This window comes from Erpetoichthys calabaricus, chromosome 1, assembly GCF_900747795.2.
Source record: "Erpetoichthys calabaricus chromosome 1, fErpCal1.3, whole genome shotgun sequence".
NCBI classification, from domain to species: domain Eukaryota; kingdom Metazoa; phylum Chordata; class Cladistia; order Polypteriformes; family Polypteridae; genus Erpetoichthys; species Erpetoichthys calabaricus.
In genome coordinates this window covers 340,503,501-340,517,932 of record NC_041394.2, presented here as the reverse complement: position 1 = coordinate 340,517,932, position 14,432 = coordinate 340,503,501, and the positions used below count along the sequence as shown (strand labels likewise).

Here is a 14,432-nt window from a genome sequence, read left to right as displayed (position 1 = left end):
CACTCTCTCTGTAGTTGTCTGGTGGCCGACACCCTTTTTGGTTCATTTCAGTCACAGCAGCAGATTCTCCTTCTAACATTACATGACAGGCCCATTTTCTGAGCTTCATGCTGTTTGTGTCCTCCAGTGACTCCAAGGTCTGCCACCATGACAGGTATGAACAAGTGTCTGGACGGAGCTTCTCACAGCGTCCTGGTATTATTATTGAGGTCTCAAATTTGGTCTATTTAGACTCTACACCCCTGTCACCTGCTGTAATGCTGGAGAAGCTCCCCTGGAGTCATTCTGAAGATAGGCTTTCCATACTCATTTGGGTCTTCCTCCTGAATCATCACAGCACTGTGATGTGGTGATGAGTTGACAACTTAGCACCTCTCTTTACCCAAATGTCCTAAACATATGATCTCAGAGTAAAAAAACACAACTACAGTCAATCACTTACCACTGTCTCGGGGTATTCAAGTATAAGATATGCTTGTGACAAACCCTCTGATCAAACCTGGTGTTTGGTACGGACAATGAATGACCTGCAATGAAAACCAATGAAACTTCGCCACCCAGGCTGAAATTCTGGTCATTCCCTCAAGTCACATCCATTCATACATCTCCGCCCTTCCAAAAGCACTGCTGACATCTCCCAGTAGGTCTATAGAGCCTGTAGATGGTACCCATTCATGTCCTAAATCCAAAGTCTCTAAAAAGGCCTTATGCTTTGAACAGTTGTTTGGCATATACACACACGGGTGAAAGTTCTCCTCTTGAAATTTCCATGAGACAACTGTCAAATGCATTAGAAGAAACTCAAACTATAGGCATCAAACCAAAGTGATCACCAAGGAAAGGCCTTCACAGCACCCACACACCCACCCACCTAAAGACTCAGCAGTGAGACAACACAAGACTAAAAGCGAGTTCACATTTAATTGAGAAGTTTGTTTCTGAGCCAATGCCGTGGGCATAGACGAGACCCACTGAATGTCGCCAGTATTCTCAGCCCCATCTAAGAGCTGGAGCTCCAACTTCACACCAGAGAAGCATCAGCAACAACAGACAATAACAATGTATTTCTTTTATTGGCCACAAATCACAAAAGGGATGTCTCAATGAGTTTAACCAGGCCCTGAATGTTGAGAGACCTGACTTGAAACTTGCAACAGTTCATGTGCCAGTAGCCACAGTACGCGGGGCAGAGTGATGGGTCCGAATTTAGGGATATGTACCAGCAATCGGAAGGTTGCCAGTTCAAATCTCAAAACTCATGAAGGGATTCTGTACGCAGTAACCTGCAATTACTTTGTCCAGGGTATGACGTTAATCTGCATCCTCACAACTTACAGAGAAAACTTGTTCCCAACTTCTCTCTCTCTCTCTCTCTAGTATACACAGACACATCCTACTCCTGCAAATACCCAACTGCCATTGTACTCAATTCGCATCCTCCACCTTGTGAACCCACAGAATGTCTCCACTTCTTTTTGTCAGACTATGACTGATTGGTGAACACGGACCACCTGACCACCATGCGCTCATCAGTGATTCCCACAGACAGGCCAGGTGAGTTGCGACTGTCATGAGGCCCCTCATGGACTGTTCTGTGTCTGGCACCCCCTCTTAGACAAGTTTAGTACCGGTGCCCCATGCAAGAGGAGAGCTGTACGATAAATTGCTTTCACACTGAAAATCACCATTTCACAGAACTTCATTTTCAAATTTCAAGAGCTGTGATTTTAATCAGCCTGTGACATTTTGCGGTTATCTATTTATTTTTTTCTCTTTTCTTTTTTTCAAAGTCCACCTATTGTAGAACAATGCATTGTGTTTGGCATCATAGCCCAATATAGTGCAGCACAAGAGCAGGAGTTTCAGAAGCAATCAGTGACTGTTTTTTGACACAGTATGTTAAAGCACCAACACGGGGTGAAGCCTGTCTGGATTTAGTATTTTGTAATAATCAGGATAGAACTGAGGGTGTAGAGGTGATTGGACCACTAGGGTCACATGACCATAATATAATACAATTCTCAGTGCTTTGGAAGAGTGCAGATGCAAAGACTAAAACTGTTAAGTTGAACTTTGGTAGGGCAAATTTTGAGCAGATGTGCCAAAGTCTAAGGAGGACAGACAGGGAAAAGCTTTTAAGTGTGGAAAAAGTCGAGGAGCAGTAGAATAGGTTAGGACAGATACAGTGGGTACGGAAAGTATTCAGACCCCCTTCAATTTTTCACTCTTTGTCATATTGCAGCCATTTGCTAAAATCATTTAAATTAATTTTTTCCCTCAATAATGTACACACAGCACCCCATATTGACAGACAAAAAAAAGAATTTTTGAAATTGTTGCAGATTTATTAAAAAAGAAAAACTGAAATATCACATGGTCCTAAGTATTCAGACCCTTTGCTCAGTATTTAGTAGAAGCACCCTTTTGAGCTAATACAGCCATGAGTCTTCTTGGGAAAGATGCAACAAGTTTTTCACACCTGGATTTGGGCATCCTCTGCCATTCCTCCTTGCAGATCCTCTCCAGTTCTGTCAGGTTGGATGGTAAACGTTGGTGGACAGCCATTTTTAGGTCTCTCCAGAGATGCTCAATTGGGTTTAAGTCAGGGCTCTGGCTGGGCCATTCAAGAACAGTCACAGAGTTGTTGTGAAGCCACTCCTTCGTTATTTTAGCTGTGTGCTTAGGGTCATTGTCTTGTTGGAAGGTAAACCTTCGGCCCAGTCTGAGGTCCTTAGCACTCTGGAGAAGGTTTTTGTCCAGGATATCCCTGTACTTGGCCGCATTCATCTTTCCCTCGATTGTAACCAGTCGTCCTGTCCCTGCAGCTGAAAAACACCCCCACAGCATGATGCTGCCACCACCATGCTTCACTGTGGGGACTGTATTGGACAAGTGATGAGCAGTGCCTGGTTGTCTCCACACATACCGCTTAGAATTAAGGCCAAAAAGTTCTATCTTGGTCTCATCAGACCAGAGAATCTTATTTCTCACCATCTCAGAGTCCTTCAGGTGTCTTTTAGCAAACTCCATGCGGGAGTTGGCCTTAATTCTAAGCAGTATGTGTGGAGACAACTAGGCACTGCTCATCACTTGTCCAATACAGTCCCCACAGTGAAGCATGGCGGTGGCAGCATCATGCTGTGGGGGTGTTTTTCAGCTGCAGGGACAGGACGACTGGTTGCAATTGAGGGAAAGATGAATGCAGCCAAGTACAGGTATATCCTGGACAAAAACCTTCTCCAGAGTGCTAAGGACCTCAGACTGGGCTGAAGGTTTACCTTCCAACAAGACAATGACCCTAAGCACACAGCTAAAATAAAGAAGGAGTGGCTTCACAACAACTCTGTGACTGTTCTTGAATGGCCCAGCCAGAGCCCTGACTTAAACCCAATTGAGCATCTCTGGAGAGACCTAAAAATAGCTGTCCACCAACGTTTACCATCCAACCTGACAGAACTGGAGAGGATCTGCAAGGAGGAATGGCAGAGGATCCCCAAATCCAGGTGTGAAAAACTTGTTGCATCTTTCCCAAGAAGACTCATGGCTGTATTAGCTCAAAAGGGTGCTTCTACTAAATACTGAGCAAAGGGTCTGAATACTTAGGACCATGTGATATTTCAGTTTTTCTTTTTTAATAAATCTGCAACAATTTCAAAAATTCTTTTTTTGTCTGTCAATATGGGGTACTGTGTGTACATTAATGAGGGAAAAAATTAATTTAAATGATTTTAGCAAATGGCTGCAATATGACAAAGAATGAAAAATTGAAGGGGGTCTGAATACTTTCGTACCCACTGTACATATCTACATTTGGAATTAACAGGAAATTTTAAAAACAACACAGTGAGTTAATAGAGAGTTAAAAAGAAGCTGCAAAAGAAAAAAAAACAGATTTATAAGGCGTATAAGACTAATGACTGCAAAATGAATCATAGAGCGTATGAGAACATGAAAACAACCATTAAGAAGGATATCAGGGAGGCAAAAAGACAGTTGGAGAGGAATATAGCAGATAAGAGAGACGATCCTAAGAGATTCTTTCAGTATTTTAGTAGTAAAAGAGAACAGTCAAGGAGGAGGTCAAGTGCATCAGGAATAGTAAAGAGGAATTAAAAAATACAGACAATGAAATAGCAGATGCTCTAAACTTACATTTTTCTGAGATCTTCACAAGTGAAGAAGTGGATAACTTCGCAGAGGTAACAGGGACTACTAAGGAGGTACTGAAGGATTTGGCAATTGTAGAGAGAGAAGTGCTGCTCAGATTAAATAGGCTGAATTCAAACAAATCACCAGGACCAGATAATATTTACTCTCGAATTCTTAAGGAGGCTAGTGAGTACAGATATAAACCATGACACATATGTTTAGGAAGTCACTGCGCACTGGAGAGATTCCGAAGGACTGGAAAATGGCAAATATCGTCCCAGTATATAAAAAGGGTGACTGGGCTGATCCAAGCAACTATAAGCCAGTAACCTAAACATGCATCACAGGAAAATTAATGGAAGGAATTATTAAAGATAAGATTGAGAACCACCTGGCAAGGACAGGAGTTATTAGGAACAGTCAACATGGGCTCAGAAGAGGGAGGTCGTGTTTTACTAACATGCTGGAATTCTATGAGGATGCAACAAAAGGATACGATCAAAGTGGAGCTTATGATATTATTTATGTGGACTTTCAGAAAGCATTTGATAAGGTACCACATGAGAGGTTGGGAAGAATAAGTGGGAGTTCAGGGTGATGTTTTTAGGTGGGTGCAGAATTGGCTCAGACACAGGAAGCAGAGGGTGATGGTGTGAGGAACCTCATCAGAACTGGCAGATGTTAAGAGTGGTGACCAGCAGAGATCAGTGCTAGGGCCGCTGCTATTTTAAATAAATATAAATGATTTAGATAGGACTATAAGTAATAAGCTGGTTAAGTTTGCAGATGATGCCAAGAGAGGTGAATTAGCAGATAATCGGGAATCGACCGACTCATCACAGAGGGACTTGGACAGCATACTGGCTTGGGCTGGTTTGTGGCAAACGAAATTTAATGTCAGTAAATGTGAAGCATTACATGTAGGAAGTAAAAACGTTAGGATTGAACACACAATGGGAGGTCAGAAAATCGAGAGTACACATTATGAGAAGGAGTCGTAGTGGAGAAGCCATTAAGAAGACTAACATTTGTCAGGTTATTTAGCGCTTTGATGTCCATTGTGTGTTATTAGTTTAAAGTGATTGTGTTTGTCTGTTAATGGGACTGCACTGTTATGAGAAATTAGGGAATTTCAAAGACTTCACCAACTTTTCCTTACAATTCTACTTTTGTGCAACATTTTTACTGAGGACAGGCTTGGAGTGTTTGAACAAATTTACAGCTACAATGCAAGAGCAGCAAGTTGCTAAACTTTACAACATTAACAGAGATGAACTGTCAAAGGACATTAAACACAGAATGTAACATACCCCTTTAATTACATTTGAGTGCTTCTCATAAAAATTACAAGACCTCCCTTTCAGGTCCATAATCCCCCAACCCTAAAGCTTTTAAGTTTCACTTACTCTTTTCAGCCTGATTTGTAGTTGGCAGCTCATCTTCCTCAATTCTAACAGATGAAGGGTCTTCAGTCTTCTTTGTGTCAGGCTGTGACGATTCAGACTTCACCAGGATTGAAGGCTCTGATGATGCACACGGTCTGCTGTGAGAGGAGACTAACCCGGTCACTGCTTCATTTTCACCCCTACACTGATGGTCCTCTTCCTTGACATTCTGCACACTTTTACAAATGTTTGTCTCAATGCTGACAGACGTCTCTTCAGCCTCTTCTTTAATGTTCACTAACCCTGTCTCACAGTCCTGCTCCTCCTTAATGCAGAGACTCTCCTGTTGAGGGTGGATGGACTCCCACTCACACTCCTCCTTCTTAATACTTACAGCCATTATTTCTCTGGTATTTATGTCAGCCTCATACGTCTCCTTTTTAATATCCATTTAGATGTAATCTGAACAGCAGCTTTTTCTATCTCTCTGTGGAAAAAAAGGAAAACGATTTAATTCAATCAATAGTGGGTCATTCAGATCTAATAACATTTACATTTCATTTCACAACATTCCTCTCAGTTGAGGCTTACATCAAGCCAGATTTTTTTAAAACATTAACAACAACAGTAACTCTCTGCATATCAAATACTCAGATGGAAAAAAAACTTTTGGAGTGAAGGCCAAATAGACTGGAGGAGAAGACCACCTCACACAGTTGGGGGTCAGCAGTATTCTCTTTTCTTCTTCATCTTTTCCCACTTCTGTGTGATGTTGATATGTTTGATCAAACGTCTCCAAACAGCTCAGTCCTGCAGTTAGTCCCTTCTACTTCACATCTTCTTTTACTTTATTCATCCACCTCTGCTTTGGCCTTCCTTGCTTTGTCGTTTTTTTACCCCACATATTCATGGTCGCTCCTCATCACATGTACATACCATTTCAACCTCCTTTCCTGCATTTTGGTAGATTTCTCTCCCGTTTTTGTTGCACACCCGATTGCCTCATTTCTTATTCTGTCCTTTGTTTGTAACTCCACACATCCATCTCAACATTCTCAACTCATTCACAACTAACTAATTCTTCTGAGCTCCCTTTACTGCCCACCATGTCTCAGCTCCACACCTCATTGCTGGTCTTACCACTACCTTAAGTTTAACCTTCACCTTCTTCTTTAATCACACAACACTCCTGATACCTTCATCCATGTGTTCATCCACACTGCATTCTATGAGTTATCTCTGTATCTAATTCTTCATCTTGGGCTACCACTCATCCTAGATATTTAAACTCTTTTCAATAGCTCTCCCTGCAAGCTAACCTCTGAATTCTGATAATCATTAAACCTCATATATTCTGTCTTCTTCCAAGATATCTCCAATCTTATTTTCCCAAAGCCCTTCTCCATTTTTCTAACTTCCTCCTTTCTATTGTTACACAAAACAATGCCTTCAGCAAAAAGCATACACTGGGGGGGATTGATCTTTTATCTCATGACTCAGCACATCCATAATCAGATCAAAGACTTAAGGACTTCAAGAAGATCCCTGGTGCAGACCTCCTCTAAGTGGGGTCTTGTCTGTTACCCCAACAGAATTCTGGGACCCAAACAGTACGTCTGCGTGTTTAATTCAAGCTGTGAATCCTGCTGACCTAAATGATGGAATCAATCCCAGTCAGCAGTATTCACTACTTGAATTAAACACAGATGTACTGTTTAGGTCCCAGAATTGTGTTATGTTTTTTTAATGTAAGGAGGGCCTAAGGATTGTGTTAAGAAACAGACGCATGTCAAGATAGTTAGAATAAAAGAAGAACGTAAATCTGGTAGAACACGCTGCCTGCAACAGAAGATGACAAGCAGGTGAAATAATGGATTTGCTAGCTTAGGCTGACACTGTCGCTGATGAGGCTTACTTACTCGGCGGAGGTTGGACAAAAACCTTTCCATGGTAACTGATAAAGAAGAAAAAAATATTAAAATGGAGCCACTCACCCAGTTAGTTGCCTCCTGAGCCAATCTCACTGTTTGATTGTAGTCATTGATTTTATCAAACCCTTTGTTCCCACCACACATTTCAAAGGGGTTTGTTCTGTTTAACTGTAACAAAGCTACAGTGGGTATAGAAAAGAATCACATCCTCCAAAATATTCACATTTTGTTGTTTAGCAGCCTGAAGAAAAGACACAACTAAAAAATATTTCTCCATCTGTATTTACTCAATTTCCTCCCACACTCCAAAGACATGCAGGTTAGGTGTATTGGCGATCCTCAATTGTCCCTAGTGTGTGCTTGGTGTGTGGGTTTGTGTTCCCTGCTGTGGGCTGGCACCCTGCCCAGGGTTTGTTCCTTCCTTGCGCCCTGTGTTGGCTGCGATTGGCTCCAGCAGACCCCCGTGAGCCTGTGTTAGAATATAGCGGGTTGGACGATGACTGACTGACTGACTGTATTTACTCAAAACAACTTGTAACAGCCAAGTAAAAACATATAATAGTGATTCTTTTTTTTTTCTAAATTGTTTCTGAGATGGTTAAAGGATCAGCCCCTCCTAAAAAGTCCTTGTAGACTCAGTCAGGTGTAACTAATCTCCTTCTCCGTCGCACACCAAGCTAATTGGCTCCCACCGGTGATCAGCTGTAATCATTCCAATTTGTTCAGCTAGTTCTGGACCATCCCAGTGCTTGGAAGTGCAACTGAAAGCCAACAATTAACTCTGGGTGGCCAGGCACTGTCAGAAGATCTAAGGGATAAAGTTGTGCACAGGCACAAGTCAGGAGATGGATAGAAAAATAAACTCAAAGGCTTCATCAATCCCTAGGAGCACACAGAGAAGTTCATAATCAAGAAGTGGAAAGTGTTTGGTACCACTACGACCCTCCCGGAACAGGACGACCCTCCAAACTGGCTAACAAGATGGCAACTTTGAAGCAGTTACAGGACTTTATGACAAAGTGTGACCATTGTGTGTATCTGACAATAATATCACAAATGTGGCTTGTATGGGAGGGTTGCAAGAATAAAAGCCGCTCCTCACGAAAGGCCACATCAAGTCTCGATTGAGCTTTGCCTAAATACACCTTGAAGAATCCGAGGCCAAACTGAAAAAGGTGTTATGGTCAAATGAGACCCAAATCGAAGTATATGGCCTCAACACCAAATGGTACACCTGGCAGAAAACAAAAAAAGATCACCATCCGAGGAACACCAAATCTACAGTAAAGCATGGAGGGGTTCATGGTTCTCTAAGAGACCGGGGCTCTTGTCAAGATAGAAGGAAAAATGGGTGAGGAAAACCTGCTGTCCTCTGCCAGAAAGTTGTCAAAAGGGAAGAAGGTTCACCTTCTAACATGATAAAGACCCAAACAACACAGCAAAGTTAACCACACAGTGGAGGAAGGAGGAAAAAGGTGAATGTCCCTGTGTGGCCGAGTCAGAGCCGAGACTTAAACCCGACTGAAAATCTGTGGCATGACGTGAAGACAGCAGTCTAGTGGTCACTATACAATCTGACTGAGCTTGAACAGTTCTGTGAAGACGAGTGGGCAACTACGGCTGAGTCGAGATGTGCAAAGTTGGTAGAGATGGAGCCCAACAGACTCAATTCTGGAATTAAAGCTAAAGGTGGTCCCACAAAGTACTGACATGGGGGCTGATCCTTTAACCATCTGAGTGAATTTGATTTTTGATTTTTTTCTGGACTGTTGCCATTATATCGTTCACTTGGATGTTAGAAGATGTATGGATTAAATACAGTTGGAGAAAAATTTTTCATCAGTGTTTTCATTTCAGGGTAAAAAGCATTGAAGTGTGAATTTTCTGAAGTGGAGTGGGATCAGGGGGTTCTTTTCTATACCCACTGTAACTAACCTGACTCGAGCTTCTATGACATCCTTCACTGCACCGCCATTACAGAGATGGACTCGATCAGTGTTTAATATTAATAATGTAATATGGCAAACCACCAGATTTGTTTAATCTATTATTAATGTAAATTAAAATACAGTACATGAAATGAATTTCTGTGACAACTTAGTGGAAACAAAATACAGCTATTGACTGTTATGAAAATATAAACTGTTTTAGAAAACATCTGACACTGAGTTTTCAGACAGAGGAAGCCTCCATGTCATGGTCTTCAATTGTTAATTAAGAAGTCGTTCTTAGAAAATTCCAAGACCCTCAAACAACTTCCCCAAATGTCACTACAACACCTAAACATTGAAAACACTTCATGTCTTCATGTAACACGTAGCAAAATAAAATACGGGCACAGTGAAAACACAAAACTTTGTTAGAGGGGTGTCTGGCTGGTTGGTATTTAAAGCTGCTGATGAGATCTTTTCTGCAAACACTGGACTGGTAGGCCTGCTGTGCTACAACAGGATTATCACAGAGTGATGCGTTTTCTGTTTCTTCTTCGCAGTGGTTGTTGTCGGCTGCCATTTCCTCAGGTTTTGACTGTTCACTGGCTTTTAACATTAGAATTACCAGAGCCTACGAAAAAACTTGTAGATCTGGCCCACCTTAAATCGCTTCTTAAAACCGTTCTCACCTCTCCACCAGCGTCTTTTGTCATCTAAATGTACTGATAAAGACAAGCTGCCAGCAGCCGGCTATTCCATCCCCCCACCGACTTAGAACGTAAACAAGCTTTTCCCAGCTCATGCCTTGATTGATTATCTGGGAGTGAGTGGAGTTTTAGAGTAGAAATAATAAATCGCTATTTGGAACACACGCATTTCATGTGTGTTGCGTTTCTGCAGTAATCTGTGTAAACACATTGTTAAAACAGAAACGTTTTTTATATTCTAGTAACAAATGACAAAATGTAGGCAAACACTATATAATGTATGAAGCCTGAAGTCCAAATATCAAAGAAACACTTTCACAAAAGGTACAAAAAAAAAAGCCACCGCCAAAAAAAGCCGCCTTAGTGTGTGACATTGACACGCATTAGCTATCACTGCTTCTGTGGCGCAACAGTATCAGTCGCTGACTGGGAATCACAAGGTCATGAGTTCAATCCTGCACAACTCCCTTTTGAGAAGTGTTCTTATTTTCACTATTTTAGAATAAAAAGATACATTTGATTTCAGTCTGTAACAGCCAGTGTAATTTATGATATTTGTAAAGGTTAGCTTTATTTTTTTTTTAAATTCACTTTTCATTGTCTCAGTCGCGTTCAGGATCCTTCCCTACCCCATCTGACACTGCTGTTTTCACATAAAGACGCGCTATAGCTCTGCAGTGTATCACGATACATACGACCGCGTGTTTTTTTCCCCCAGTATTGCCAGTCCCCACGTGTTGCTGTATGCTGTTTCTTTTGTACTCCAGGACATGCAGAGGAAAGCATAGTAAAGAGCAGTCACTTCAGCGCTATATGCAATCATCAGACACTCCCCATCTGACACTGATGTTTTCACATAAAGACGCGCTAAAGTTCCGCAGTGTACTTGTGACTGCATTGTCGTACCAATGCTTGCGAACTGAAGTGTCTGCATGCACTTTTCGTGGCATTACACGCGTATTTTTTGAGTATGCCCATGTAGCTCAAACACAGGAACATATGTTGATGTACAAGTATAACAAAACAAGTGCACTTTTATTCAAGACTATAACCGAAGAAAACAGAAACCAAGTTACAGTAGGCGGTTGATATGACACCTTGCGTGGTGGAATGCTAAGAACTGCTGATTTCCATTCCGTGCTATATAACTGTTAACATTTGAATCTGATGATTGCATATAGCGCTGTCTTATTCAGTGTGCGCAAGAACATGCAGGTGGCCAGTTGCTGAGTGCTACAACGCACATTTTAAAAAAAGAAAGAGACAAATATATGTGACGTTTTGAAGAAATCATTTTATGACGCGAAGAGACCAATCAACATCGTCGAAGTAATGCAATATTATTTGAAAACGAACAGCGTCAGGTTGGGTGTGAAGTTATACTGGCACTGTTTGAGTCAGATCAGAAGCTGAATACGCTGAATAAGCTCCTGTTCTGACTCTAAGTAAAAAAGCATGAATTAACCAACAGAAATAACCGCGATCGACATTTTAAAGTTAACGAGCGCGTGAGCTTATTCAGTTCTGCTGGATCAACGCATATGTTGATCTTTTTTTCTTTCAGTAATAGCGCCAACATAAATCCACACCCGATCTGACGCTGTTCGTTTTCAAATAATATTGCATTAGTGCGATGATGTTTTCACATATATTGTCTCTTTCTTTCAGGTGTGTAATAGGAACCACAGCATAGAGAGAAGCGTGTACATTGTAACAGGTACACACGTTGTAAATGTAGGAAAGACTATCCTTGCGTGTGTGTGTGAACAGTTAACATTTGAATCTGATGATTGCATAGAGCGCTGAACTTACTGCTCTGTACTATTCTATCCTCTGCATGTCCTGGAGTACAAAAGAAATGGCGTACAGCAACATGTGGGGACTGGCAAGATCGGGAAAAAAAATACGCATTCACTGATTACAAAACGCAAGATGTTATGCGAATGAATATGAATAATATGAATAATGTTGCATCCGTGCCACAAAGTTTTCCGAAATGTACTATACAGGTCATAAAACGAATAATTCCAAATATCATATATAACTACGTCTGTGTTTTTTTGTTGTTTTGACATCATTCACCATAAGGTGCACTCTAAGTCAGCATGAGCAGGAACACTCAATAAAACCGAATAAAAAAATCAAGTGACGGTGAGATACGAAGAAGGCAGATTCGCCAGCGTTTGTGTGTCAGCTTTTATCCCTCCAGATGAGAGAATGTCCAGTTCCATTGTCTCAAAACACCATTCACATCTCCAGTTATTCCGTTTCAAATAAAAAATAACAGCGTAGATCCCTGGTGGGGGGGGGGTAGTATGTATCGTGATCGTAATTTAGAGAGAAGTAAAAAAAAAAAGGGTAACTTTTACAAGTCCTATAAATGCACACCGTGTGTTACAGACGCAAACCAAATGTATGTGTGTACTGTATAATATTAACAAAAAGAGGAGCTCACTACTGAAAACGGCAAATATAGGAGTGAGTGGGGATCGAACCGGGGACTCTCAGTTACAAATCAGCAAATCTTACCGCTACGCTACGGAAGCTATTGTATCAGTCTTGAACCTTTTGTGGAAGTGTTTTTACTTGATCTTTGGACTTCAGGCTTCATACATTATATAGTTTATGCCTACATTTTGTCATTTACTACTAAAATATGAAAAACGTTTCTGTTTTAAAAATGTGTTTACACAGATTGCTGTAGAAATGGAACACACATGAACTGTGTGTATTTCAAATAGCGATCTATTATTTCCACACTAAAACTCTAGCAGTTCAGTCACTCCCAGATAATCAAACAAGGCAAGAGCTGGGAAAACTTAGTGAACGTTCTGCGATGGTGGGGGATGGAATAGCCGGCTGCTCGCTGCTCCTCTTAATCGGCACATTTAGAAGACAAAAGAGAGCTGTGAATGGTTTTAAGGTGGGCTGGATCTACGAGTTTTTTTGTAGACTCTGGTAATTCTAGTGTTAAACTACTGTGGCTTGTCACTTGCTGGTAACATTTGAAGTTTTATTTTGGTGTCACTTTCTTTTACACCCTTGGTATATGAGCATTAGGTTGAGTGTGAATTTCTGTTTGCTTTTTCCATTTGTAATTTACATCTCAACAAATCTGTATGTTTTCTTTTGTCTGTTTATATTAAATTACTTTTATTAACTGTAGTTTTATTCACCATATTTATTTACACTAGCATAGCAAAATGCCTGTTTCTGTAAACACGCATACAGTGGTAAGTCTGTCTATTTTCAATACAGTGCGTCTTGCTGCCTTTGTTCATCGATCGTTCCCAACCACTTGTGGACTGCAAACGACATCACCTCCAAGAATGGATAGAGGCTGGACATTTTGTCATTTTATATACAGCATATACTAGCTGTGCTATTTGTGTAAGATGGGTTGTAATTTAAGTAATCCACAAAGAAATTAGCATTGTTTGCAGTGTACAGTCTACTGGAATGTATTTTGTAATAAAATAGTAATGCAGTGCAACGCATTTGTCTCTCATGTGCCATTTGGTATGGGATTCGTGAAAGCAGTGTGAATGGCTGAGATGCACCATCTGCTGAAACGAAAAATGCAATGCAGTTTATTAGTACAAAGCTTTGTGATACTCCATCTGTTGGAATTAGAAACGTAGCTACTGGACGGACACACAGATACACAAATACACATCCATTTATTAAGGTGTAGAGTATATACTATACACACACACATACATACAGGAAAACCTTTACAAAGGTTTGTTCATTTTATTTTATCTAATTTATCCACTTAAAAATGCTACACGTTTCCGGCCTGGCCATATTTAGCTTTAGTTCCATGTATTTCATAGTCATGTAATATGTAAGTGCATAAATGTTAAACAGAAAAACAAAATTAAAAATCTCACACATCATGCCAGTAAACAGATGTAGAGCCACCAAAGCAGCACAGCAGGTGGGTGTGGTGGCTTGGAAATTTTAACATTAAAAAGTGGCCTGGGAATTTTGAAATTGATGCTGGATTAGTGAAGGACCAGAAAATAGGGAGGCAGATGAATAAAGATCTACTTGTGTGTGTGTGTGTGTGTGTTTATATTATATATTATATTAGTCAATAAATGGACGCTTGAGCGTGCTGTTGCCCCGTGAAACCCAACAGACAGATGCAAACACAGGTTTAAAAGAACCCAGAAGTATTTTAATTTTCTTCTTTAAAGTGCCCCAAAGCACCTCCACCACAACAAACAGATAACTATAATAATCACACAATACTGAACACAATAATTCTCCTCCTCTCCTCCTAGCAGCTCTGTCACACTCCTTCCCAACTCCAGCTCGCTTGCT

General features: G+C 40.8%; 1 protein-coding gene and 1 pseudogene across 2 annotated transcripts in view; both read right to left on the bottom strand.

The window, feature by feature from the left end:
- LOC114667157 (zinc finger protein 208-like) overlaps window positions 1-14,432 on the bottom strand; it is a 193,266-nt pseudogene that overhangs the window by 45,365 nt on the left and 133,469 nt on the right.
- The window catches only part of LOC114665629 (gastrula zinc finger protein XlCGF26.1-like), a 249,425-nt gene that overhangs the window by 136,628 nt on the left and 98,365 nt on the right, over window positions 1-14,432 (bottom strand). The gene's annotated exons all lie outside the window — the stretch shown is intronic.